At 36.5% G+C, this 16,197-nt stretch overlaps 1 non-coding gene across 1 annotated transcript; it reads left to right on the plus strand.

Moving 5' to 3' along the window:
* The first annotated feature begins 8,097 nt into the window (after positions 1-8,097).
* On the plus strand, positions 8,098-8,170 carry TRNAY-GUA (transfer RNA tyrosine (anticodon GUA)). Its single transcript has one exon. It is a non-coding gene; the product is annotated as a tRNA-Tyr (tRNA).
* The last annotated feature ends 8,027 nt before the right edge of the window (positions 8,171-16,197 follow it).

A 16,197-nucleotide genomic window follows, 5' to 3' on the forward strand; every position in this document is an offset into this window, starting at 1 on the left:
AGGGTCTTTTGCATTTCCATATGAATTGTGAAATTTTTTGCTCTAGTTCTGTGAAAAATACCATTGGTAATTTGATAGGGGTTGCATTAAATCTGTAGATTGCATTTGGTAATATAGTGATTTTCACAATATTGTTTCTTCCTACCCAGGAACATGGAATATCTCTCCATCTGTTTATGTCATCTTTGGTTTCTTTCATTAGTGTCTTATAATTTTCTGTGTACAGTTCTGTAGTCTCCTTAGGTACATTTATTCCTAGATATTTAATTACTTTTGTTGCAAAGGCAAATGAGATTGATTCTTTAATTGCTGCTTCTGATTTTTCTTTATTAGCATAGAGAAATGCAAATGATTTCTGTGCATTGATTTTGTACCCCGCAACCTTGCCAAATTCACTGATTAGCTCTAGTAATTTTCTGATACTATCTTTAGGGTTTTCTATATATAGTATCATGATTTTTTAATCAGGTTGCTTGTTGTTTTTTTTTTTTTTACTTAAGTTGTATGAGTTGTTTGTATATTTTGCATAGTAACCCTTTATCATATATATCATTTGAAAATGTCTTATCCCATCCAGTAGGTGGTCTTTTCATTCTGTTGATAGTATACTTCATTGTGCAAAAAAATTTTAGTTTGATGTAGTTCCATTGGTTTACTTTTGCTTTTGTTTCTCTTATATAAGAAGACAGGTCATAAAAATTGTTAATAAGATCAATGTTAAATAGCATACTGCCTATGTTTTTTCCATAAGTTTTATGGTTTAAGGTCTCACATTTAAGTTTTTAACCCATTTTGAATATATTTTTGTGCATGATTTGCCAGAGCAACACAGTTTGATTCTTTTGCATGTAACTGTCCAGTTTTCCCAACACAGTTTATGGATAGTGTATATCTGTGTTGTCTTTGTCATAATTTAATTCTCACATAAGTGTGGGTTCACTTCTGGACTCTCTCTTCTGTTATACTGCTGTGTGTGTCTGTTTTCGTGCCATTACCATAATCCTTTGATTATTGTGGCTTTGTAATATAGTTTGAAATGAGGTACATGACACCTCCAGATATGTTCTTCTTTCTTAAGATTGACTATTCAAGTATTCTGTATTTCCATGCAAATTTTAGAATTCTTTCTTCTATTTCTGTCAAAAATGCCTTTGCTATTTTGATAGGGATTGTTTTGAATCTGTAGATTGCTTTGCGTGGTATGGTCATTTCAGCAAGATTGATTTTTCCAGTACATGAGCATGGTGTATCTTTCCATATGTTTGTAACTTCTTCAATTTCTTCCATTAGTGTCATAGTTTTCTGTGTACAAGTCTTTCCTTAGTTAGATTTAACTGTAAGTATTTTACTCTTTTCAGTGCACTTATAAATGGGATTGTTTCCTAAATTTCTCTGATAGCTCATTGTTAATGTATAGAGATGAAAAGATTTCTGTGTATTAATTTTGTATCCTGCAGGCTAATTAAATTTATTGATGACTTCCAGTAGTTTTTGATGGTGTCTTGAGGATTTTTTATGTATAGTATTATGTCATCTGCAAACAGTGATAGTTTTACTTCTTCCTTTCCAGTTTGGATTCCTTTTATTTCTTTCTCTTCTCTGTTTTACTGTGGCTAGGACTTTTAATACTATGATGAATAACAGTGATGAGAATAGCTAACATTGTCTCATCACTAATTTTAGACGAAATTGCTCTCAGTTTTCACTGTTGAGTATTATGTTAGCTGGGGGCTTATCATAAATGCTTTTATTATGTTGAAGTATGTTTCCTCTATATCAAATTTGCTTAATTTTTATTATAAATTTATATATTAAATTTTGTTGGAAGCTTTTTCTGCCTCTATTGAGATAATCATATAATTTTTATTCTTTTCTTTCTTAATGTGCTCTGTCACATAGAATAATTTGTGGATATTGAGCCATCCTTGCATCACTGACAATAAATTAAAATTTTCTGAGTTATTATTTGACATGAATCTTAGAGAAGTATCTTGCCAAAGGTCACTACTTAATTAATAAGGGAACATGTATTTGAATGCAGGTTGTCATATCTGAACTAGATAATCTCCTTCAGAAAAGAGCTAAAATTTAGACATTAAAAAGATCTCCAAGTTAGAAAAGTGATGGCAAGCATTGGCTCCAAAACTGCAAAATTATTCTCTCTCTATCTCAGACACACAGACACACACACAAATAGACACACAAATACACATACAGCACTTCTCTCACATACAAACATATTAGGCATCACATGACACTCCTTTTGTGATTCTTATTCCGTTTCAAGAATTTGTTTGGTGTCCATTTTTGCAAGATTCTGGAAAGACAAATATTTTCATGAAAATAAAAGTGCATTTATAGTAGAATAGGATAGTAAAGATTCTCGTAGTATATAGTAGTTACCCCAGGAGAGAAGAAGAGCATCAATGAGTGAAGCTGAGATAATATAGACTGTGTAGATGTCCACAAAGAGACACTTCCAGGCTGCTCTACAGTCTGGGATAGATGCATTGCTTATGATGTCCACCCTTCCCCAGTGGTACACCACATTCTTCTCCCCAGTCATCTCCAAAGGCTTCTATGCCCATCTTGAAGCCCCTCTAGCCTCTAGTGAAATCTCTAATTTTACAATTGCCAGAACACTTACAATCATCTTATCATAACTGATTTTGGCACATCCCACTTCCATTTTCCCCTTCTAGTTTCAGAACTTCAAGTGTAATGCCAGTGTCTCATACCACAGCCACATTCTCCACTGAGACTCGCATATGGCGTGTACTTGATAAATATTTATAGATAGTAGATATCTGAGGCCTATGCCCAGTGGTCTTCTGGCTAATTTAGTAACTCTTCCCATATTTCCTTAACCATAAATAAAGACAAGTCAGCAGGAATCAACCATAAGTATGTGATTGAATCAATTTGATGGCAGAAGTTGATCTTTCCAAATGGAAAATAGTTCTGAATTTCTGTTAGTTATCTTTTCCATTCTCCATATGTGCCAATTATTTTTTCCACTCACATACATATTCTCTGTGACCTTTAAATGGAGGTCAGGAAACAATCTACAAAATATAGAACTGCCAAGATACTCAGGTGTTTCAGGAGTGAGGAGAATTGTCTTAAGGCAGAGAAATTAACATAAGTGTTGCCTTGATCTCTATTCACAAGGGTGGATATAAAGAATAAAATACCTATCCAGGTAATGATTAATGATTAGTTCAAGACAGAACAAAATTTTTACACAGATCCTAGATTTTGCAATTTCACATGCTCCTAGAGAAACCTGGTCTCACTCCTTATATAACTCAGTTTTAGTTTGATACTGGACTCTTCAATCCAAAGAGCATCCCTTTTAAATATAACATGATGATGGTCTAAGTGGATGTACCAGGGTACTCAGGAGCTTCTAAAAAGTATGATTCATAACTTTCCTGTATTTAAAATTAGGAATGAATAAACTACTACAGTAAATTAATGGCAGAGCTAGAAATGGAATTCAGGTCTTCAGGATCTACTAAAAACAGGTCTTCCTTTGACTCTGTTACTATATCTCAGCCTCCCAAACACAACCTTGATGTTTGATCAGCCCATATTTTGGGTAATGCTATCTTATGGACCCTTCCAGTGCTCAGTTCTGTTCATAGGTTTATTGATATCCTCTTCTGAAAAGAGATGTCTGTTGGTTCTGGGAAGCTTAGATCTTTACCAAGTAAATCCTTGGTAGATTGTGACCATACCATTTTGCATATCAGTCATATGTATTACCATCTTCAAGATTAACACAAATGTCTATGTACCACAAGTTCTTTCAGTTCATCTGCTGATGGAAATCTAGGTTGCTCCCATGTCCTAGCTATTATAAATAGTGCTGCAATGAACATTGGGGTACTTGTGTCTCTTTCAATTCTGGTTTCCTCAGGGTACATGCTTAGCAGGGGAATTGTGTATGGCAGTTCTCTTCCCAATTTTTAAAGGAATCTCCACACTGTTCTCCATAGTGACTGTACTAATTTGCATTCCCACCGTCAGTGTAAGAGAGTTCCCTTTTCTCCATACCCTCTTCAGCGTTTACTGTTTGTAGATTTTTGATGATGGTCATTATGACGGGTATGAGATGGTATCTCATTGTGGTTTTGAACATGATAGAAAATTACTCAACTATTAAAAGGAATGCATTTGAATCAGTTCTAATGAGGTAGATGAACCTGGAGCCTATTATAGAGAGTATAGAGAGTGAAGTAAGTCAGAAAGACAAATACTGTATATGCATGGAATTTAGAAAGATGATACCAATGATCCTACATGAAGGGCAGCAAAGGAGACATAGATATAAACAGTAGACTTTTGGACTCAGTAGGAGAAGGCGAGAGTGGGATTATTAGAGAGAATAGCATTGAAACATATACACTATTATATGTAAAACAGTTGACCAGTGAGAGTTTGATGCATGAAGCAGGGCACTCAAAGCCAATGTTCTGGGACAACCTAGAGGGATAGGGTGGAGAGGAGGGTGGAAAGGGGGTTCCGAATAAGGGAGATGCATGTGTACCTGTGGCTGATTCATGTTGATACAGGCAAAACCATCGCAATATTGTAATTATCCTCCAATTAAAATACATTAATTAATTTTAAAAAGATTAACTAAAAGTAATTAATTAAAATTTAAAAAGTAAAAAAAAATTAAAACATAAAAGTAATTATAACTTTACTTGTTGGTAAACTACACCTTGTATTACCACATTTAAGTCCTTTATAATTTTCTTGTACCTACAGACACAGAACAATTCTGAAGTCTAGGTGATTAAGATTTCAAAAAAATTTTTTTAAGTTTGCTTTTCTTAAAAATATACAATTAATTGTAAATGCTAATATAAACATTAATTCCATTAAAAGAAATATTCCTTTTCTTTAGAAAGATAGCTAACTGGATTTTTATTAAGGAACAAAAAACTCAGTATATAATATACAAAATTTACTACAATTACTAGCCTATATAATCAACTCTTAATCAATCAAGGGCTTGTAAGTGAGATATTAAGATCATCAGTTCAGTTCAGTTCATTTGAGTCGCTCAGTTGTGTCCGACTCTGCAACCCTATGAAGTGCAGCATGCCAGGCCTCCCTGTCCATTACCAACTCCCAGAGTTTACCCAGACTCATGTCCATTGAGTCGGTGATGCCATCCAAGCATCCTCTGGCATCCCCTTCTCCTGCTGCCTTCAATCTTTCCCAGCATCAGGGTCTTTTCAAATGAGTCAGCTCTTCACATCAGGTGGCCAAAGTATTGGAGTTTCAACTTCGACGTCAGTCCTTCCAATAAACTCAGGACTGATCTCCTTTAGGATGAACTGGTTGGATCTCTTTGCAGTCCAAGGGACTCTCAAGAGTCTTCTCCAAAACCACAGTTCAAAAGCATCAATTCTTTGGCACTCAGCTTTCTTTATAGTCCAACTCTCACATCCATACATGACTACTGGAAAAACCATAGCGTTGACTAGACGGACCTTTGCTGGCAAAGTAATGTCTCTGCTTTTTAATATGCTGTCTAGGTTGGTCATAACTTTCCTTCCGAGGAGTAAGCGTCTTTTAATTTCATGGCTGCAGTCACCATCTGCAGTGATTTTGGAGCCCAAAAAAATAAAGTCAACCACTGTTTCCACTGTTTTCCCATCTATTTGCCATGAAATGATGGGACCGGATGCCATGATCTTAGTTTTCTGAACCCATTAAGATCATGAAGAGATTTTCATATATTCATAGGTGTACGGTCTTAATCTAGATGCCTGAAAGTCACATTAAGCAACAAAAATCACAAAAAATTACACATACAACACAGAATCAGATATCAGTTTTCTCCTTTTAAAAAAACTAGCAACACTAGATTTACAGTCCCACAAATCTACCGATTTTGTAGAGCTGATCTATTTTGAATATGTCCAGGCTATTCCATTCCCTCTGTCTTTAAAGGCACTGGTGTATGTAAGCAGAAGCACTTTAGCATGGAACCCTATCATTGTTTATATGTGTGTATAATGCACTTATATATATATATGTTTGTATATGCATATTTTATTTTGACATGGAACTTATCTTCCACATCTTTTACTTTCATGCCTAAACAGTATAACTAACCCTCTTTTGTAGTCAAAATACTGCAATTTTCTTTGCTTTGTGCTAAATTTGAAAAATAGCAAAGTAAATATGCAGAAGGAGTAAGCCTGAAAGGGGTCAGTGGCTTTGAAGCAGCCCATGACTGTTTACCCTGGCATCATCTTGCCGTGAAGAGTTTTCCTACTATTTTCTGGAAGCATTCTAACATAAGGCATTTTTCTGGTTTTCAGATTCAAACACATTCTAGTGTAACCACCTGTGTATGCAATTGATTTGGTTTTAACTTTGAGCTCCATCCCTGAACCAGACCTGGCACCTGCAGAAGAAAATACCAGGGGAGAAAATAGAGCGAGTGGGGCCACAGAATAGTATAATATCCTCCCACTGTGGTTCAAGGGGATGCTGTTTCAGGGTGTGCATTTCATCTCACGAGACTCCAGACAACAGAATAGCTAGAAAAAAGGAAAGCATGTGATGGAGCAGTATTTATATTGCAATCTTTCCAACATTTCAGAAGGCAATGGCTTACAGATGTATACCCTCCAATGACATTTACACTTCTATTGTTTTCTTAACCTCTTTCCCCATCCTATTACAAGACTCTTTTCTTGAAAAAGTTTGCAAACTTCCCTGTGCTTTTCTGTGATAAAAAACACATTTCCTCCTGATTACAAGGGAAGGACATGATGAACTATATGATAGGCCAAGTGTTAATGTAATATCAGCTTCAGAAAATGGAATACTTTTATGATTACTTAAGCATTTGTATTTCATGCCATAAATTCTTCCCTGTCTGAAACAGCACTTAACCCAGTCTTAGAACATCAAGCTGCTAATTTACACAGTATTCTGACAGGAAACCATCTACAGTAATGAATGCATGGTAGGAGATTTTAACAGAAGCCCATCTGGTCTTTTAACTATTGAAGGCAATTTCTTCTTAATAATCTATTAAAGAGAGATGCCATAAAGATGAGTTACCATCTCTTGGTCATAAATTATAAAAGAAGTTTTATACAGGCCCTCTTATTTTTTTTGACATTTTTCACCCATTTTCAGTGACTGAATTCATCAACATTTAACTTAGTGTCTTGGTGACTTAATACTACTCTTGAATGGTTTAAAGTGTTCTTAAGGTCAAAGTGTTTGCCTTTGAGAAAGGGTATCTGTTTTGAACACATGCTTCCTATTAATTTAGACCTCCAGATTCCTTTATGATGTAGTATGTCTTCTTTGAAAAATCAGATTTGAAAGGTTTTCATTTGAAGATTTTTTTCCAAAATAATGCTTTACTGACTGGCTAATACTCAAATAATAAAAATGAAATTCTGATCATTTGGCAAATTTGAAAGTTTTGATGTTGACCAGAATTTTTTTCATAACTCAAAAATATGAGCATCTGAAGACTTCTTTCTTTCCCCTAGCTCTTTGCTCCTTCAAGTCCTTCAAGTATTGGTTCAAATCACCATCTCAGAGATTGCTCCTCCCCCAACTATACTGAGTCCCTTTCTTCACCTCATTTCATTCTGACAAATAGTGCAGATATTTATTTCACTTATTGTCTTTCTTTACATATAAGAATCTGAGCTCCATGAGAAAGGGGTTTTTTCATCAGGTTCTCCCAGTTCTGTGCCCCAAGAGCCTGGAACAGTGCATGGCACACAATAAGTGTTGAAAACGTTTGTTGAATAAATGGATAGACAAGGGGAGATGACTAATTTTGCAAATAAAGAAAAATAAAACAGTTATGAGAGACTAAGAACCAAGAATGGTGCAAGACACATAGTAGGTGCTCAAATATATTTTTGTTAAATGAATGATAAGTTGATATAAGAATAATAAAAATTTACACAAAAGCTCACAACAATTAAAGTAAAGATGAAGGAGCTGGGATAAGTATACTCCCAATATCTGATGATAAGCTATTTGAGACAATTAAGCTAGTTGAGGGCTTCCCTGATGGCTCAGAGGTAAAGAGGGGCTTCCCTGGTGGCTCAGGGGTTAAAGCATCTGCTTGTAGTGCAGGAGACCCAGGTTCGATCCCTGAGTCGGGAAGATCCCCTGAAGAAGGAAATGGCAACCCACTCCAGTATTCTTGCCTGGAGAATCCCATGGAGGGAGGAGCCTGGTAGGTTACAGTCCGTGGGGTCACAAAGAGTCGGACACGAGTGAGTGACTTCACACAAGCTAGTTGAGACAATTATGAACACTGAGTTTTCTTTTCAGAGCAAATTTGCTAAGGAAAAAAAGAAAGAAAACAAATTCAAATGGAGGAAATGTTTTCATGTAAAAATAATGTTTCAAATCTGCTTAAAGTATTTTTAAATATGACTGCCAAAAGAGTCTACTCACTAAAACTGATTAAGAATATACATGAAGTTTTCCTAAAAGCTGAAAATAGTGCTACCATGTTGTTCAGTTGCTCAGTCATGTCTGACTGTTTGTGACCCTATGGACTGCAACACACCAGGCTTCTCTGTCCTTCACTATCTCCTGGAGCTTGTTCAAACTCATATCCATTGAGTCGGTGATGCCATCCAACCATCTCATCCTCTGTCTTTCCCTTCTCTGCCTTCAATCTTTCCCAGCGTCAGGGCTTTTTCTAATGAGTCAGTTCTTTGCATCAGGTGACCAAAGTATTGGAGCTTCAGGTTCAGCATCAGTCCTTCCAATGAATATTCAGGATTGATTTCCTTTAGGATGGATTGCTTTGATCTCCTTGCAGTCCAAGGGACTCTTTCTCCAACACCACAGTTAGAAAGCATCAATTCTTCTGTGCTCAGCCTCCTTTATGGTCCAACTCTCACATCCGTAAATGACTACTAGAGGACTTTTGTTGGCAAAGTAATGTCTCTACTTTTTAATAGGCTGTCTAGGTTTGTTATAACTTTTCTTCCAAGGAGCAAGCATCTTTTAATTTCTTGGCTGCAATCACCATGTGCAGTGGTTTTGGAGCCCAAGAAAATAAAGACTGTCACTGTTTCCATTGTTTCCCTATCTATTTGCCACAAAGTGATAGGACCAGATGCCATGATTTTTGTTTTTTGAATATTGAGTTTTGCACCAGCTTTTTCACTCTCCTCTTTCACTTTCATCAAGAGGCTCTTTAGTTCCTCTTCGCTTTCTGCCATAAGGGTGGTGTCATCTGCATATCTGAGGTTACTGAGCGCAACCATATGATCCAGCAATTCCATGCCTGGGTATACACCTGGAGGAAACGAAAATACTGATTTGAAAAGATAGGTTTCCTCGATGTTCCTAGCAGCACTATTACAACAACCAAGACGTGGAAACTAAATATCCATCAATAGATGAATGGATAAAGAGGATATGGTATGTGTGTGTATATTAATATTCCTAATACAAGAGAATATTAGTCAGCCATATAAAGAGTGAAATCCTATCATTTGCAGCAATGTGAATGGACTAGAGAATGCTATACTTAGTGAAATGTCAGACAAAGACAAATACTATATCGTATCACTTATATGTGGAATCTAAAAATAATAGAAACAAATGTATAGAGCAAAACAGAAACAGAATCACAGATATAGAAAACAAATTAGTGGTTACCAGAGGGAGAGGAAAAGGGAAAGGGTAAATTTGGGATATGGGATTAAGAGATACAGACTACTATGTATAAAATAGATAAGCAACAAGGATGTATTGTACAGTAGAGAGGATTATAGATGTTACTTTATAATAACTTTTAATGGAGTACAATCTGTAAAAACACTGAATCACTCTACTGTACACTTGAAATTAATATAATATTGTATATCAACTATACTTCAATAAAAGAAACTGTATATAAAGGACAAAGAAGGAAATAAAATCACCTATAGTCACACCTTTTAAATTCCAATTCTATAAAATTTGCACATATGAATTATTCTTCTGATATTTTTCTGTAAATCTTACATGAAACTGCTAGTAGTGGTTCAGATGGTAAAGAATCTCCATGTAATGCAGGAAACCCAGGTTGGATCCCTGGGTCGAGAAGATCCCCTGGAGAAGGGAATGGCAAACCACTCCAGTATTCTTGCCTAGAGAATTCCCTGGACAGAGGAGCCTGATAGGCTACAGTCCATGCAGTCACAAAGAGTTGGTCATGACTGAATGACTAAAACTTACTTACTTACTTGCAAATTTTGACAAAGAGGTAGCAAAATGTCCATATGCTGTAGTGGGAAATTTTATGTGTCAACTGGACTGGGCTAAGGCATGCCCAGATAACTGATAAAACATTATTTTGGGGTGTGCTTATGAAGGTGTTCCAGAAGGCATTAGTTTTTGAATCAGTGGACTGAATAATAAAAATCACTCTCATTAATGAGACTATAACCTAACACATGGAGTTTCTGGAGAGAACAAAAAGGCAGAGCAATAATGAATCCTCTGTCTTTCTCTTTTTGAGCTGAGACATCCATTTTCTCTTGCTCTCAGACATTATTGTTCCTTTCTCTCAGGCTTTAGGACTCATACTGAGTTTTCTGTGCACCCTACCAACCAGCTTCTTAGTATTCCTTTTTGCGTTGATGCACCATAATTTTCTAAATTGCCTCTTGTAAGTTTAGATTATTGAAATATTTAGATTATTGAAAGTGTTTGACTCACAAATTAGATTATGGTCATTATTCTAGATCATTCTTTACCCATATTTGTGATAGTTGTTTAAAAGTAAAAATATGGAGAGGGAGGTGGGAGGGGGGATCGGGATTAGGAATACATGTAAATCCATGGCTGATTCATATCAATGTATGACAAAACCCACTGGAAAAAAAAATAATAATAATAATAAATATATATATATATATTTAAAATTTTTGATACAGATTGTTATGCATCATCCCAAGATATTGAACTGATCTGAACTTCCATTCCATTAGCAATGTTTGAGAATGACCAGTTCCTTGATATTTATTAATTATGATTTTAAAAAATTAACATTTGCCATTTTGACAGATGAAAAGTAGAATGGAAATTAGATTATAACAAGGCATTAGCTGGAGAGGGTGTGGAGAAAAGGGAACCCTCTTACACTGTTGGTGGGAACGAAAACTAGTACAGCCGCTATGGAAAACAGTGTGGAGATTTCTTAAAAAACTGGAAATAGAACTGCCATATGACCCAGCAATCCCACTTCTGGGCATACACACTGAGGAAACCAGATCTGAAAGAGACACGTGCACCCCAATGTTCATCGCAGCACTGTTTATAATAGCCAGGACATGGAAGCAACCTAGATGCCCATCAGCAGATGAATGGATAAGGAAGCTGTGGTACATATACACCATGGAATATTACTCAGCTGTTAAAAAGAATTCATTTGAACCAGTTCTAATGAGATGGATGAAACTGGAGCCCATTATACAGAGTGAAGTAAGCCAGAAAGATAAAGAACATTACAGCATACTAACACATATATATGGAATTTAGAAAGATGGTAGCCACAAACCTATATGCAAAACAGAAAAAGAGACACAGAAGTACAGAACAGACTTTTGAACTCTGTGGGAGAAGGTGAGGGTGGGATATTGTGAAAGAACAGCATGTATATTATCCATGGTGAAACAGATCACCAGCCCAGGTGGGATGCATGAGACAAGTGCTCGGGCCTGGTGCACTGGGAAGACCCAGAGGAATCTGGTGGAGAGGGAGGTGGGAGGGGGGATCGGGATGGGGAATACGTGTAAATCTATTGCTGATTCATATCAATGTATGACAAAACCCACTGGAAAAAAAAAAAAAAAGCAAATGCATTATTTTATAAAAAAATAAAATAAAATAAAATCCATTAACCTATCAAAAAAAAAAAAAAAAAAAACAAGGCATTAGAGAGATGGACATTCAGGGAAACCAAAACAATTTGGAATAAAATTGCACAGCAGGACTCAATTTGCATTTTCATTTGGTTATTTTTTTATCTTAAATAGACCATCAATGTTAGCAGCCCTTCTAGACTGATTTGTAATCATAAATCATGCTAGCTCTACTGTAAGTACATTATATATGGATTTCATGTAATAAACAGTCCTCTACTTTTCTGCAAATCACCTGGGCAATTTATATGCATTAATTTAATATTATGTTTCTCTGTTTTTATAACCTCTCTGCAGAAGACCACAGGGTATGCAAAAGTATAAGCATGGTAGTCAGGAAGAGGGTAAAAATGTAATAAGATCTATATTCTGCATTTAACATAATCTCCAATTTCTAACAGCAAACTGAAGCTGAAAATTTATTTAGCAAAAACTGAAGCCATAGATTTATTTTTTACTATGATCTGACGGCAAGCCTTGATATATTAACTTGCAATGCTATGATTATTACTGGTAATAACCAACTTAATATGGTAAAGCCTGATGTATGGTAATCATTTATTTATCTGCTTGGAAGTGCTTGCTTTTCTTCTAAGATTAAAAATCATCTTTCTTTGAATTAAATTTACACTTTAAGTTCAGGGTCTTTATGCCCATGTTCTTCAATGTGAATCAATAGTGTCAGTATCAGTTGAAAATATTAGAAGCATAGTCTATCAGAAACTACCTCAAGCCCACAAATCAGAATCTATATTTCCACCAAATCCATCAGTGATGAATTTGCATACTGAAGTTTGAGAAACATGAAGCATTAGTTTGTGTTGAGAATTAAGTGTGAACATGATCAGATTGCCAGGCTCTAGACTACAGCTCCTTTCTATAAAATGCATAGTATGCTTAGATGCCCATGGAGCTCATCCTCAGAAGGGGAAGAACAGGAAAAATAGAAATTTGCATAAAGATCTCATGATCATATACATTTTAAAAATGCCAAGCAAAAATTTACCTGAAAATTAAAACAACCCTGGTTTGGAGGGTCCATAGAAAACTTACTATTAACATTTTTTTCCTCAGAGTATATGTTCAGTAGCGGGATTATTGGGTCATATGGTAGTGTTACTCTTAACTTTTAAAGGAACCTCCATATTGTTCTTCATAGTGGCTGCATCAATTTTCATTCCCACCAACAGTGTAAAAAGATTCCCTTTTCTCCACACCTTCTTCACCATTATTGCTTGTAGACTTTTTGATGATGGCCATTCTGACCAGTATAAGGTGATACCTCATTGTAGTTTTGGTTTGCATTTCTCTAGTAATGAGCACTGTTGGGATCTTTTCATGCAATTATTAGTCATCCATATGCCTTCTTTAGAGAAATCTTTGTTTAGGTCGTCTGTGTACTTTTTAATTGCATTGTTTGTTTATCTGGTATTGAGCTGCATGAGTTACATGTATATTTTGGAGATTAATCCTTTGTTGGTTGCTTCATTTGCTATTATTTTCTTGATTCATTTTACTGTATTGCAGAGACCAACACAATATTATAAAGCAACTATCTTCCAAATAAAAAATAAATAAAATTCAAAAATTTTTTTCAACTTTTTTTTTCTAAATTTTGGACAAAAATATCAATTTGAAACTAAATCCTTAAGTTATTTCTCCAAGCCAGTGATAGGAGAAGTGATCACTGATCATTTTCCCCAGGCTTTCTAGAAATTATGAAGCTATTTCCTTGAAGTTTTTTTCCCCCACTTATATGTTGCTGGGCAACAGACCACCCCAAAACAAAATGACTTAAAATTGCAATTAATTATTATCTTTCATAACTCTATGTGTTTACTGGGCTCAGTTGGGAAGTTGTTATTTAAGGCATCCCATTAAATTGTGGTCAGATGGCTGAATACAGTCACCAGAAGACTCTCCTGGACAGAAGCAGAAAATGACTGACTCTCGTGGCTGAGTTGCTGTGGGCCTGGGTTGATAGCTGGGAAGTCTGACAAAAGTACCTGTACAGAGGCTGCACATGTGTTTCCATCCTCTCAAAGTATAGCTGTTGTTTCTGGAGAGGGAGTGTCTCAAGAGTAAATATTACAGGTGAAAGCTACAAGGCTTCTTACACCTGAGCCTCAAAATTCCCAAAGATAACTTCTATGTTTCATTGGTCAAGTAAGTCACAAAGTCCAACCCAGGCTTGAGAAAGAATGGGAATCAATACCATCTCGCAATAGGAAAAACATTAATATTTGGTTAATATTTTTTAACCATCTTTAATCTACCACAAGATTTTTGAAAGTCTCATTTTCTGCCTGCCATTCCACATATGGATCTACCTACTCAATGCTGAAAAGTAGGAAATGGTCCTAGATGGTCCACATACAGAAAGATCAAAACTTTTTCATCCTATGTCAAGTGAAATAGGACTTTGTGTATATGTTGGTATTTGAGAACTCAGAAGTGTTCTTTATCTTGAAAGATTCTTCCCTATTTGGTATGTGCATGTGTCCTAAGTTGCTTCAGTTGTGTCTGACTCTGCGACCCTATGGACTGTAGCCCGCCAGGTTCCTCTGTCCATGGGATTCTCCAGGCAAGAATACTGGAATGGGTTGCCTTGCCCTCCTCCGGGGGATCAAAACAGTCTCTCTTATGTCTCCTGCATTGGCAGGCAGGTTCTTTATCACTAGAACCATCTGGGATGCCCTCCCTATATGATGGCTCCCCTCAATTTCACTCTGCCCCGAGATCTACTCTCCACACTCCTCTCATCAATTTCCTTGTTGGCTCAGCAACGGTGGATTTTATCATCTGAGCTCCTTTGCTCCAGGGCTCCTCATTGGGTTTAACCAATAGCATGCACTCACCTTATTCCTCCACCTTCAATAATGCCTTTCTAGCCTTGGCTGTGTCCTCCACTTCTGCCTCTCAGCTCTTGCTACACAGTTGCACTTCCCACTAGACCTGTTAACTTTTTATTTTTTTATTTCCCTTCTCTTCAGCTCCAGGGACAATAATGACTTTCTAATATTGCTAGATTTTGAATGTTCCACCATCCAGAAATTTTAAAAACTTTTTTTTCCTAAAAAATTCTTATCCATTCAGCTAATGTGTGTGTGTGTGTGAGAGAGAGAGAGAGAAAGAGAGAGTCAGTTTAGTTGCTCAGTTGTGTCTGACTCATTTCGACCCCATGGACTGCAGCACACAAGGCTTCCCTGTCCATCACCAACTCCCGGAGCTTACTCAAACTCATGTTCGTAGAGTCGGTGATGCCATCCAACCATCTCATCTTCTGTCAACCCCTTCTCCTCCTGTCTTCAATCTTTCCCAGCATCAGGGTCCTTTCCAATGAGTTAGTTCTGTGCATCAGGTGGCCAAAGTACTGGAGTTTCAGCTTCAGCATCAGTCCTTCCAATGCATATTCAGGACTGATTTCCTTTAGGATGGACTGGTTGGATCTCCTTGCTGTCCAAGAGACTCTCAAGAGTCTTCTCCAACAGTTCAAAAGCATCAGTTCTTTGGCACTCAGCTTTCCTTATAATCCATCTCTCATAGCCATACATGACCACTGGAAAAACCATAGCTTTAACTAGATGGACCTTTGTTGGCAAAGTAATGTCTCTGCTTTTTAATAAGTTGTCTAGATTGGTCATAGCTTCTCTTCCAAGGAGCAAGTGTCTTTTAATTTCATGGCTACAGTCACATCTGCAGTGATTTTGGAGCCTAAGAAAATAAAGTCTGTCACTGTTTCCATTGTTTCCCCACCTATCTGCCATGAAGTGATGGGACCAGATGCCATGATCTTAGTTTTCTGAATGTTGAGTTTTAACCCAAATTTTTCACTCTCCTTTTTCAGTTTCATCAAGAGGCTCTTTAGTCCTTCTTCACTTTCTGCCATAAGGGTGGTGTCATCTGCATATCTGAGGTTATTGAAAATTCTCCTGACAATCTTGATTTCAGCTTGTGCTTCATCCAGCCCAGCATTTCTCATGATGTACTCTACATATAAGTTAAATAAGCAGGGTGAAAATATACAGCCTTGACATACTCCTTTTCCGATTTGGAACCAGTCTGTTGTTCCATGTCTGGTTCCAACTGTTGCTTCTTGACGTGCATACAGATTTCTCAGGAGGCAGGTAAGGTGGTCTGGTATTCTCATCTCTTTAAGAATTTTCCATAGTTTGTTGTGATCCACACAGTCAAAGACTTTGGCATAGTCAATAAAGCAGATTTTTTTTTGGAACTCTCTTGCTTTTTTGATGATCCACCG

This window comes from Dama dama, chromosome 23 (assembly GCF_033118175.1).
Source record: "Dama dama isolate Ldn47 chromosome 23, ASM3311817v1, whole genome shotgun sequence".
Classification (NCBI taxonomy): Eukaryota; Metazoa; Chordata; class Mammalia; order Artiodactyla; family Cervidae; genus Dama; species Dama dama.